Genomic DNA, 11,670 nt, shown 5'->3' on the forward strand with positions numbered 1-11,670 from the left:
GGCTGTCAGGCCGACGACGTTTATACTGACACAGTTCGCTGCTGTTAACCTGCGTAAGCCCTTTAATTTGTCCAAGCATCTGGAAGCACTGATTGGAATCGTGACAGTGCTGTTAGCGCTCTTTTTTGAACGTGTGCTTTGTAATATAGTGTCGATCATAAAGCGTTTGGCCCTTCTTTCATTCAAGATATTGTTCCGATGCAAATTTTGACGCACGCACAAGAACATTGCATCGACATGCAGCTGGGATTTGAAATGTTTTCTAAGTATCTGTGAAGCTTGTCCACGCTCCAGCTCCTTGTTATCCACGCTAGGGTGACTGGAAGGCCAACGGGATATGGAAAAGTCAGGATACGCAAGTTCTAGTCGGCTGTGGAGAGAGCAACTCTTCTCCTCTCTTTTCACTTTCCCGTCAGGCATCATCAAACACTTTTGCCCTCTGGAAGACCTCCACACAAGCGTCCTCCAGCTCCCCCCAACTATTCCAGTAATGTGGAAGTATTTAGGAGCGCTGGTGTCTCCCGGTCTCCTACAATATTATTGTGGTTGGCTGCCGCTCCTTTCAGCCTGGCATGGAGAGAAGAGCTTAAAGAGATCGAACCTCCAGCGACTGACCATCAACTTAAAAAGATTGTATTCTGTGTATTCTTCTACATTGATATATTTATATATCTATACACTTGCCAGGAATAAAACATCCTGCAGACGCTGGAGCAGCATGGAGGAAAACACCACCTGTTGAAATTGACATTTTCTTTCCGGTGGATACCATCAGAGTAGGGCTTCAACTAACAACTAATTTGATAATCGATTAATCTGTCGATTATTACTTTGATTAATCGATTAATAATCGGATAAAAGAGACAAACTACATTTCTATCTTTTCCAGTATTTTATTGGAAAAAAACAGCATATAGGCACCATACTGGCACCATACTTATTTTGATTATTGTTTCTCAGCTGTTTGTAAATGTTGCAGTTTATAAATAAAGGTTTATTAAAAAAAAAGGAGCCTCTGCGCATGCGCATAGCATAGATCCAACGAATCGATGACTAAATTAATGGCCAACTATTTTTATAATCGATTTTAATGGATTTAATCGATTAGTTGCAGCCCTACATCAGAGCATGCCTCGTTGATCAGCCTTGCATCAGAAGTCAGGACAAAGTAAACACAACAAACAAATAAGGGAATCAATACAAAAAAAGGCAAACCTGAAACACAGAACGTAACAATGGTCTTCAAACGTAGCATGGAAGCTTGTGTGACTGTCCTAAAAAACGTGTTCACGACCGCAGTGTGGCAACAGGCGCGCTTAGCAACCATTCTTGAAAAACCACAAACAAGCGGGATAGAGCCAGAAGATCTGCTTCCCTCTTTAGCCCAATCATTTGAAAGGACAGGCCTTTATGATGTGTTTATGGCTGGTGTGTGTCTGAAGGAAATATGTCATCGCAGGGTCAAACACTTTCTTTGTGGACATGGAGGACATTTCTTCATCGTGTAGCTTTATTGGAGTTTGTGTGTGTGTGTGTGTGTGCGTGTGTTCCATCACAGCGAGCCATGCCTTTAGTGCAGACAGATGCTGAATCCATTGATGGAGAATTAAAGCAATGACTTTTCTCTCTGCACAAACGTTGGCTCAATAAAGCTGCTGGCCAGGTAGCATGAGGGCGCCATAGACACACATAATTATACATCAACAGGTTTAAAAAAAAAAAAAACATTCCTACAAGAGCACTTTGTCCTTTGTCTCCCCTTTGAAATGTTCAACTTTCTTTTGCCATAATCCCCCCATGCCCCCACCTTTTTCAACACACAGACACGCACACAGACATTTTTAAGCATACAGTAAATAACAAGTGTCACAGAGAAACACATCACGTTGTCGTGCCTGATTAGGCCACCAGAGAGTGCCCAAAGAGACATGATTGTAGACCTGCACAAGACTGGAATTGACAAAAAAAATATATAAACAACAAACTTGGTGAGGAAGAGACCACTGTTGGTGCTATCATTCATAAAAATAAAATAAAGAAATACAAGAGAACAGCCAATCATCAGCCAAAAGTCCATGCACGTTTTCACCTAGTGGGGAAATGATGATAAGGGAGGAGCTGGTTAATGATGTCAGGAGAGCTGGGAACACACTTAACAAGTAAAGCCTTAGTGACACACTTTGCTGCAATGGATTGAGATCCTCCAGTGTGAGCAAGTTCTCTTTGCTCAAGAAGACACATTTACAGACCTGTCTGAAGTTTGACAATCAACACTTAAATGGTTTGGACAAGGTTTGGGAGAATGCGACCAAAATTGAGCGCTTTGACATCATGTGGACTGGATGTGTTTGGAGGAATGATCCCTACTGTAAAACATCAATGTGAAAACAATCTGCTCTGCGGCTGTTTCTCTGACCAAAATGCCTCCTGAGATTTGTGCAACGACCAACGACAAGATAAGATCAGGGACCGATATTTGCCTTCTTTAACTGATCAGCTGATGAGCTGCCGAGCACAGCCAATCTCTACAACAGCTGTGTCCCACTGTTTATTTACCGTACATGCTAAGATTGTCCTCACACGAAAGGTATATAAAATATTCCTTCTAAAGGAATGCATGCTCCGGGAGACACAATTACATTTCCTGATTCCTTGATACACACATGCAGGAGTTGCATTAATTCCACGATTGTGCGTGTCTTGCCAGAACACAAGCTCAAATTTGAGAGCAGGGACGGCGCGACACAGGGGTTAGGGGGGGGCTATAGCCCCGTCAGAAATCTGTTTACCGCCATTTGAGCCCCCCTAGCCCCAAGGCCCTATTACGCAAAACCAACTTTTCTTACTTATTGGTACCAGCTGTTGTTTAATTTGGATCTGCATAAGTCCCGAAAATTTGAAGCCAAACCGTAGAGGCAGGACGGAGATATTTTTAAAACAATCTTGCTTTCTTTCGTACTTCCGCCAAACGATTGCCCCATTTGTGACGTTCCATTGGTGACGTCAGCGGATTATCCATATACAGTATGTTAGAAAATGGAGCCACTTTTAAGAGACCGCCCACAAAACGGGACAGCTTTCTGGCAGCCAATCATCTCTGCGAGTCCATTGTCGCGATGCCTTCCACTTTTCTGTGGCCAATCACGCAACCGGGTCCATTTCTCTAAACGCCTATAAAATGTCAAGCTACGTCTTTTGGCTGCACAATCACAGCGTGAATGCAATCTTTTTGTCTCGCCCCTCCAGAGCGGTCATTTGTAAATTGAAAGGTAAGAACTTTTGTGTTCATGAATTTTGCCTTAATTGGCAGTAACTTATTTGTTAGCAGGGCTCAAATTTAACCATGGCAACCGCGGCATTTGCCATGACCGCCCTTGTGACTTGCAGTAATGCCCTAAAAAATTGACCAGCATTTACAGCAACAACATGCCGTGACCGCCCTTGACCTTTTACTTGTTAATGGACTGGGGATGTAACAATAAACGTTATAATGATAAAAAGCGGTAACATTTTTAATTACGGAAAAAACGTCATTTATTAATGCATTTTAGGCAACTGCTTGCTTCTTGAATACTGAAGTGCCGCAGCGTCTGCGCATGCGCACTAGAGCCGTTCGGCTCGGGAGACAAGGCAGCGAATTTGCGGACTTTGCTTTGAAAATGTTCCCTCCAAGCTAACGGAGCCGATCGCTTCGTTTCACTTCATTTCAATCGCTTCTACTTCCGTGGAGTCTCGGTGTGCGATTAGGAGCGCAATGCTGTTGGAGGAGAAAAATATTTGATGTTGCAGTTTCATTTTGAACGTGCAGCTGGCGTCCTTGCGTCAGCTGCTGGGACTGAGAGTTAGCATGCATCAGGCAATGTGTCAGGAACGTTGCCACAACTTGTTTATAAAGTCTTTAGTTTATTGACTGGGATGCTCATTTGTCCTTTATTTAACTGCCAACTTTGTTAGTGTTACAATAACATCATTACTAGCTAAAATGTTTTGTCATTTCATCGAATTGATCGCTGGCTGAGTTGTCGGTGAGGCACAAAGATTGTGTGTTAAATGTGAAAGGTATCAGTCCTCTCTATTTTTGATGGCCAAACTGTTGTTCTGAATGAAGTCTATGGTTGTTGTTGAAGAACAAAGCTTGTTTATTAGACTTCATCTTCATTAGCCAAACTGCTTTGTGTTTTATATTGATATCATAAAGTAAACACCATGTTACTATTACTTGGTTTTTTTATGTCACAAAGTATTTACTTTAATAACCATTAATAATTTTGGTCACAAAAACCATGATAAGAAATATTCATACCGTGACATCCCTATAATGGACAATTGTGACGTAATTGTTTCGTCGAATAAATTAGTAAAAAACAGTGCGACATGACTTTTTTTCTTATATTTTCAACTGTTTAAGACATCGCATAATTAATGTTAATCGTATAAACAACATGGGCGCAGCCATTTTGGAAGCGTGTGTCAAAGGTTAACCGACAACGAGAACAGCCGAGTTGTTCTGAGATTTTCCTAGAGATACACTAGTTGCATCAGGGTCTGGAATGACTTCAGGTGTTCGGTGAATTTAGGTCAGGCACATGCCCCCTAGACCGGCCAGGTAGGACGGCGTAAGACTTAGACTTAGACTTAGACTTAGACTTAGACAAACTTTATTGATCCACAAAGGAAATTGCACTATGCCCATTTATATATATATATATATATATGTGTATATATATATATATATATATATATATATATATATATATATATATATATATATATATATATATATATGTCTTAATAAGGTTATCCAAAAAATAGTGCTCGATACCGTAGTAGAGCGCAATATATGTATGTGTGGGAAAAAAATCACAAGACTATTTCATCTCTACAGGCCTGTTTCATGAGGGGGGGTACCCTCAATCATCAGGAGATTTTAATGGGAGCATTCACATACCATGGTTTATATAGGGCACAGAGTGGGTGGGTACAGGCTGGCGTAGGGGCGTGGTGATTGGCTCATGTGTTACCTAGGAGGTGTTTCCGTCTGTGGCGGCATGCTGTTACAATTTCGCTGCGCTTGTTGAGGGATGACAGGTCTGGACGGTAAATAATAAACAGTTTCTCTTTCAAGCATAGGTTGCATCTTTTATTACCACTATTGTAAGGTGTGCTGGATGCAAGAATTTGCCATGTTATTGAATATTCAACATTATTGTCTTTGAGGTCCCAAATGTGTTTGCTGAGTTCTGTGGTATTCCGCAGGTTTTGGTTCCTGAAAGAAGCCTTGTGATTGTTCCATCTGGTTTTGAATTCTCCCTCGGTTAATCCTACATATGTGTCGGATGTGTTAATGTCCTTGCGTATTACCTTAGATTGGTAGACAACTGATGTTTGTAAGCACCCCCCGTTGAGAGGGCAATCAGGTTTCTTTCGACAGTTACAGCCTTTGTTGGTTTTGGAGTCGCTCTGTCCGGGGGCCGACGGCTCATTTGCAATTGTTTTGTTGTGGTTTGAGATGACTTGTCGTATATTGTTCATACAGCTGTAGCTCAATTTAATGTTGTTCTTGTTGAATACTTTTCTTAGGGTGTTGTCTTTGGGAAAGTGTTTGTCAATCAGATTGAGGAATTTGTGTCCAATGTTAGTTGAGACGTTTTTGCTGTATGGGGGGTTGTACCAGATGATGTCGTTTCGTTTTCTGTTCTTTTTTGGCTGGTTTCCTGGCGTGGGTTCATAGGTGAGGGTGAAATTGTATCCGCTTTCATCAAGGGCTTGTTGGTACGGGGGGGGTTGCTTGGTCAAATTCAGCTTTGCTAGATGACAGCATCGATAGCCTTTTATTAATTCCGGTAGGTATTCTTTTCGTGGTGGTGGGTGGGTGGTTGCTGTCATGGTGCACGTATTGGAGTGTTGTGTTGGGTTTCGTGAATGGTTGGTAGCTGTTATTTCTCAGGTTGAAAGTGACGTCAAGGAAGTTGACGGTTTGCTTGTTGGCTTCAATCGTGATCCGTAGGCCGTTCTCTTTGAAAATTTGGCATATGCGCTTCTTGGTATTCTCGCTGCTCCTTGGCGAGGCGCGACACACTGCCAGTCCGTCATCACGGTAAATACCAAGGTTCAGATTGAGGCTAGCGAGCTGGGAGAGGAGGAAACTCCCAACGAGTTCACACGTTTCTGCTCCGTCAAAACTTCCCATAGTGACGTCAAATGTTGCATTGTTCTTTTTTTGCCATGGTGTACTGTTGTGGATGAGAATGGAGTTTTTTGCGTGGATGATGATGTTTCTTTCGTTGCCTGTGATTGAGTCGTAGTCTGAGGCGAAGTCTAGTGCTTGAGTCAGTAGGTCTTGCGTGATGGAAGGGTAAAATTCTTCGATATCAAAGGAGATAAAGTTATGCTGTTGTTTGTCTTGGATGTTGTTGAACCATTTGATTACTGCTGCTGTATTTCTCCATTGGTTGAGTGGTGTTTTGTCCTTGATTTTTGTGTTGACTCTGTCCAGGATTATTTTGCTGATTTTTCCTATTTCAGATTTAGTTGGGTTTATTAGTCGGCATGTTGGGTTATTTGCGAAGTTGGGTTTGTGGTCCTTCAATGTGATGAAGGCTTCCTTGTTGGCTGTGGCGTCCACCCCTGTCCTCAATGTCCAGTTCAGCCGCGATCCTTTTATTTTCCAGGTGGATGTCATTCCCATACCCGCGCAGAATGACTACAAGATAAGGCTCATAGAAAAGACGGAACACTTCCTAAGAAGGATGCGGTGGAAAGCACATTTTTTCCTCCACCCTGAAACAAAAGGAAAGCAAAAGAAAACTTACGGATTCAAATCTACCAAGAACCCACCCACAGTTGAGGAACTAAAGGATTTTGAGAACGACATGCTCAAAATGATACAATCAGTCAAATTCAAGCCAATCCGCAACCCACTCCTCACCAAGCTGAAAAATGACAAGGAGCGCATCAAGAAAGTAAACAACCTCATCATAGCTGCCGATAAAACCACAAACTTCTACAGAATGGACATACCAGAACATCACACCTTACTGGACAGAAGCATCACCAAATCATACAAAAAAGCGCAACCCAACACCTTACAGAACATCCACCTGGAAAATAAAAGGATCGCGGCTGAACTGGACATTGAGGACAGGGTGGACGCCACAGCCAACAAGGAAGCCTTCATCACATTGAAGGACCACAAACCCAACTTCGCAAATAACCCAACATGCCGACTAATAAACCCAACTAAATCTGAAATAGGAAAAATCAGCAAAATAATCCTGGACAGAGTCAACACAAAAATCAAGGACAAAACACCACTCAACCAATGGAGAAATACAGCAGCAGTAATCAAATGGTTCAACAACATCCAAGACAAACAACAGCACAACTTTATCTCCTTTGATATCGAAGAATTTTACCCTTCCATCACGCAAGACCTACTGACTCAAGCACTAGACTTCGCCTCAGACTACGACTCAATCACAGGCAACGAAAGAAACATCATCATCCACGCAAAAAACTCCATTCTCATCCACAACAGTACACCATGGCAAAAAAAGAACAATGCAACATTTGACGTCACTATGGGAAGTTTTGACAGAGCAGAAACGTGTGAACTCGTTGGGAGTTTCCTCCTCTCCCAGCTCGCTATCCTCAATCTGAACCTTGGTATTTACCGTGATGACGGACTGGCAGTGTGTCGCGCCTCGCCAAGGAGCAGCGAGAATACCAAGAAGCGCATATGCCAAATTTTCAAAGAGAACGGCCTACGAATCACGATTGAAGCCAACAAGCAAACCGTCAACTTCCTTGACGTCACTTTCAACCTGAGAAATAACAGCTACCAACCATTCACGAAACCCAACACAACACTCCAATACGTGCACCATGACAGCAACCACCCACCCACCACCACGAAAAGAATACCTACCGGAATTAATAAAAGGCTATCGATGCTGTCATCTAGCAAAGCTGAATTTGACCAAGCAACCCCCCCGTACCAAAAAGCCCTTGATGAAAGCGGATACAATTTCACCCTCACCTATGAACCCACGCCAGGAAACCAGCCAAAAAAGAACAGAAAACGAAACGACATCATCTGGTACAACCCCCCATACAGCAAAAACGTCTCAACTAACATTGGACACAAATTCCTCAATCTGATTGACAAACACTTTCCCAAAGACAACACCCTAAGAAAAGTATTCAACAAGAACAACATTAAATTGAGCTACAGCTGTATGAACAATATACGACAAATCATCTCAAACCACAACAAAACAATTGCAAATGAGCCGTCGGCCCCCGGACAGAGCGACTCCAAAACCAACAAGGGCTGTAACTGTCGAAAGAAACCTGATTGCCCTCTCAACGGGGGGTGCTTACAAACATCAGTTGTCTACCAATCTAAGGTAATACGCAAGGACATTAACACATCCGACACATATGTAGGATTAACCGAGGGAGAATTCAAAACCAGATGGAACAATCACAAGGCTTCTTTCAGGAACCAAAACCTGCGGAATACCACAGAACTCAGCAAACACATTTGGGACCTCAAAGACAATAATGTTGAATATTCAATAACATGGCAAATTCTTGCATCCAGCACACCTTACAATAGTGGTAATAAAAGATGCAACCTATGCTTGAAAGAGAAACTGTTTATTATTTACCGTCCAGACCTGTCATCCCTCAACAAGCGCAGCGAAATTGTAACAGCATGCCGCCACAGACGGAAACACCTCCTAGGTAACACATGAGCCAATCACCACGGCCCTACGCCAGCCTGTACCCACCCACTCTGTGCCCTATACAAACCATGGTATGTGAATGCTCCCATTAAAATCTCCTGACGATTGAGGGTACCCCCCCTCATGAAACAGGCCTGTAGAGATGAAATAGTCTTGTGATTTTTTTTCCCACACATATATATATATATATATATATATATATATATATATATATATATATGTATGTATGTGTGGGAAAAAATCACAAGACTATTTCATCTCTACAGGCCTGTTTCATGAGGGGGGGTACCCTCAATCGTCAGGAGATTTTAATGGGAGCATTCATAGGTGAGGGTGAAATTGTATCCGCTTTCATCAAGGGCTTTTTGGTACGGGGGGGTTGCTTGGTCAAATTCAGCTTTGCTAGATGACAGCATCGATAGCCTTTTATTAATTCCGGTAGGTATTCTTTTCGTGGTGGTGGGTGGGTGGTTGCTGTCATGGTGCACGTATTGGAGTGTTGTGTTGGGTTTCGTGAATGGTTGGTAGCTGTTATTTCTCAGGTTGAAAGTGACGTCAAGGAAGTTGACACAAGACTATTTCATCTCTACAGAGATGAAATAGTCTTGTGATTTTTTTTCCCACACATACATATATATATATATATATATATATATATATATATATATATATGTATGTGTGGGAAAAAATCACAAGACTATTTCATCTCTGTAGAGATGAAATAGTCTTGTGATTTTTTTTCCCACACATACATATATATATATATATATATATATATATATATATATATATATATATATATATATATATATATATATATATATATGTATGTATGTGTGGGAAAAAATCACAAGACTATTTCATCTCTACAGGCCTGTTTCATGAGGGGGGGTACCCTCAATCGTCAGGAGATTTTAATGGGAGCATTCGCATACCATGGTTTATATAGGGCACAGAGTGGGTGGGTACAGGCTGGCCTAGGGGCGTGGTGATTGGCTCATGTGTTACCTAGGAGGTGTTTCCGTCTATAGCGGCATGCTGTTACAATTTCGCTGCGCTTGTTGAGGGATGACAAGTCTGGACGGTAAATAATAAACAGTTTCTCTTTCAAGCATAGGTTGCATCTTTTATTACCACTATTGTAAGGTGTGCTGGATGCAAGAATTTGCCATGTTATTGAATATTCAACATTATTGTCTTTGAGGTCCCAAATGTGTTTGCTGAGTTCTGTGGTATTTCGCAGGTTTTTGTTCCTGAAAGAAGCCTTGTGATTGTTCCATCTGGTTTTGAATTCTCCCTCGGTTAATCCTACATATGTGTCGGATGTGTTAATGTCCTTGCGTATTACCTTAGATTGGTAGACAACTGATGTTTGTAAGCACCCCCCGTTGAGAGGGCAATCAGGTTTCTTTCGACAATTACATCCTTTGTTGGTTTTGGAGTCGTTCTGTCTGAGGGCCGACGGCTCATTTGCAATTGTTTTGTTGTGGTTTGAGATGATTTGTCGTATATTGTTCATGCAGCTGTAGCTCAATTTAATGTTGTTCTTGTTGAATACTTTTCTTAGGATGTTGTCTTTGGGAAAGTGTTTGTCAATCAGATTGAGGAATTTGTGTCCAATGTTCGTTGAGACGTTTTTGCTGTATGGGGGGTTGTACCAGATGATGTCGTTCCGTTTTCTGTTCTTTTTTGGCTGGTTTCCTGGCGTGGGTTCATAGGTGAGGGTGAAATTGTATCCGCTTTCATCAAGGGCTTTTTGGTACGGGGGGGTTGCTTGGTCAAATTCAGCTTTGCTAGATGACAGCATCGATAGCCTTTTATTGATTCCGGTAGGTATTCTTTTCGTGGTGGTGGGTGGGTGGTTGCTGTCATGGTGCACGTATTGGAGTGTTGTATTGGGTTTCGTGAATGGTTGGTAGCTGTTATTTCTCAGGTTGAAAGTGACGTCAAGGAAGTTGACGGTTTGCTTGTTGGCTTCAATCGTGATCCGTAGGCCGTTCTCTTTGAAAATTTGGCATATGCGCTTCTTGGTATTCTCGCTGCTCCTTGGCGAGGCGCAACACACTGCCAGTCCGTCATCACGGTAAATACCAAGGTTCAGATTGAGGCTAGCGAGCTGGGAGAGGAGGAAACTCCCAACGAGTTCACACGTTTCTGCTCCGTCAAAACTTCCCATAGTGACGTCAAATGTTGCATTGTTCTTTTTTTGCCATGGTGTACTGTTGTGGATGAGAATGGAGTTTTTTGCGTGGATGATGATGTTTCTTTCGTTGCCTGTGATTGAGTCGTAGTCTGAGGCGAAGTCTAGTGCTTGAGTCAGTAGGTCTTGCGTGATGGAAGGGTAAAATTCCTCGATATCAAAGGAGATAAAGTTGTGCTGTTGTTTGTCTTGGATGTTGTTGAACCATTTGATTACTGCTGCTGTATTTCTCCATTGGTTGAGTGGTGTTTTGTCCTTGATTTTTGTGTTGACTCTGTCCAGGATTATTTTGCTGATTTTTCCTATTTCAGATTTAGTTGGGTTTATTAGTCGGCATGTTGGGTTATTTGCGAAGTTGGGTTTGTGGTCCTTCAATGTGATGAAGGCTTCCTTGTTGGCTGTGGCGTCCACCCTGTCCTCAATGTCCATTTCAGCCGCGATCCTTTTATTTTCCAGGTGGATGTTCTGTAAGGTGTTGGGTTGCGCTTTTTTGTATGATTTGTTGATGCTTCTGTCCAGTAAGGTGTGGTGTTCTGGTATGTCCATTCTGTAGAAGTTTGTGGTTTTATCGGCAGCTATGATGAGGTTGTTTACTTTCTTGATGCGCTCCTCGTCATTTTTCAGCTTGGTGAGGAGTGGGTTGCGGATTGGCTTGAATTTGACTGATTGTATCGTTTTGAGCATGTCGTTCTCAAAATCCTTTAGTTCCTCAACTGTGGG

General features: G+C 42.2%; 1 long non-coding RNA gene across 3 annotated transcripts in view; it reads left to right on the top strand.

Moving 5' to 3' along the window:
- LOC140678815 (uncharacterized) overlaps window positions 1-11,670 on the top strand; it is a 159,393-nt gene that overhangs the window by 77,840 nt on the left and 69,883 nt on the right. The window contains exon 4 of one of the 3 annotated variants that reach the window (XR_012050437.1): window positions 417-957. The exons of the other annotated variants lie outside the window; for them this stretch is intronic. This is a non-coding gene — a long non-coding RNA (uncharacterized lncRNA). Of the gene's footprint in view, window positions 1-416; window positions 958-11,670 lie in introns of those variants that run through there. 3 annotated transcript variants of the gene reach the window in all.

Source organism: Nerophis lumbriciformis, linkage group LG05 (assembly GCF_033978685.3).
Source record: "Nerophis lumbriciformis linkage group LG05, RoL_Nlum_v2.1, whole genome shotgun sequence".
NCBI classification, from domain to species: domain Eukaryota; kingdom Metazoa; phylum Chordata; class Actinopteri; order Syngnathiformes; family Syngnathidae; genus Nerophis; species Nerophis lumbriciformis.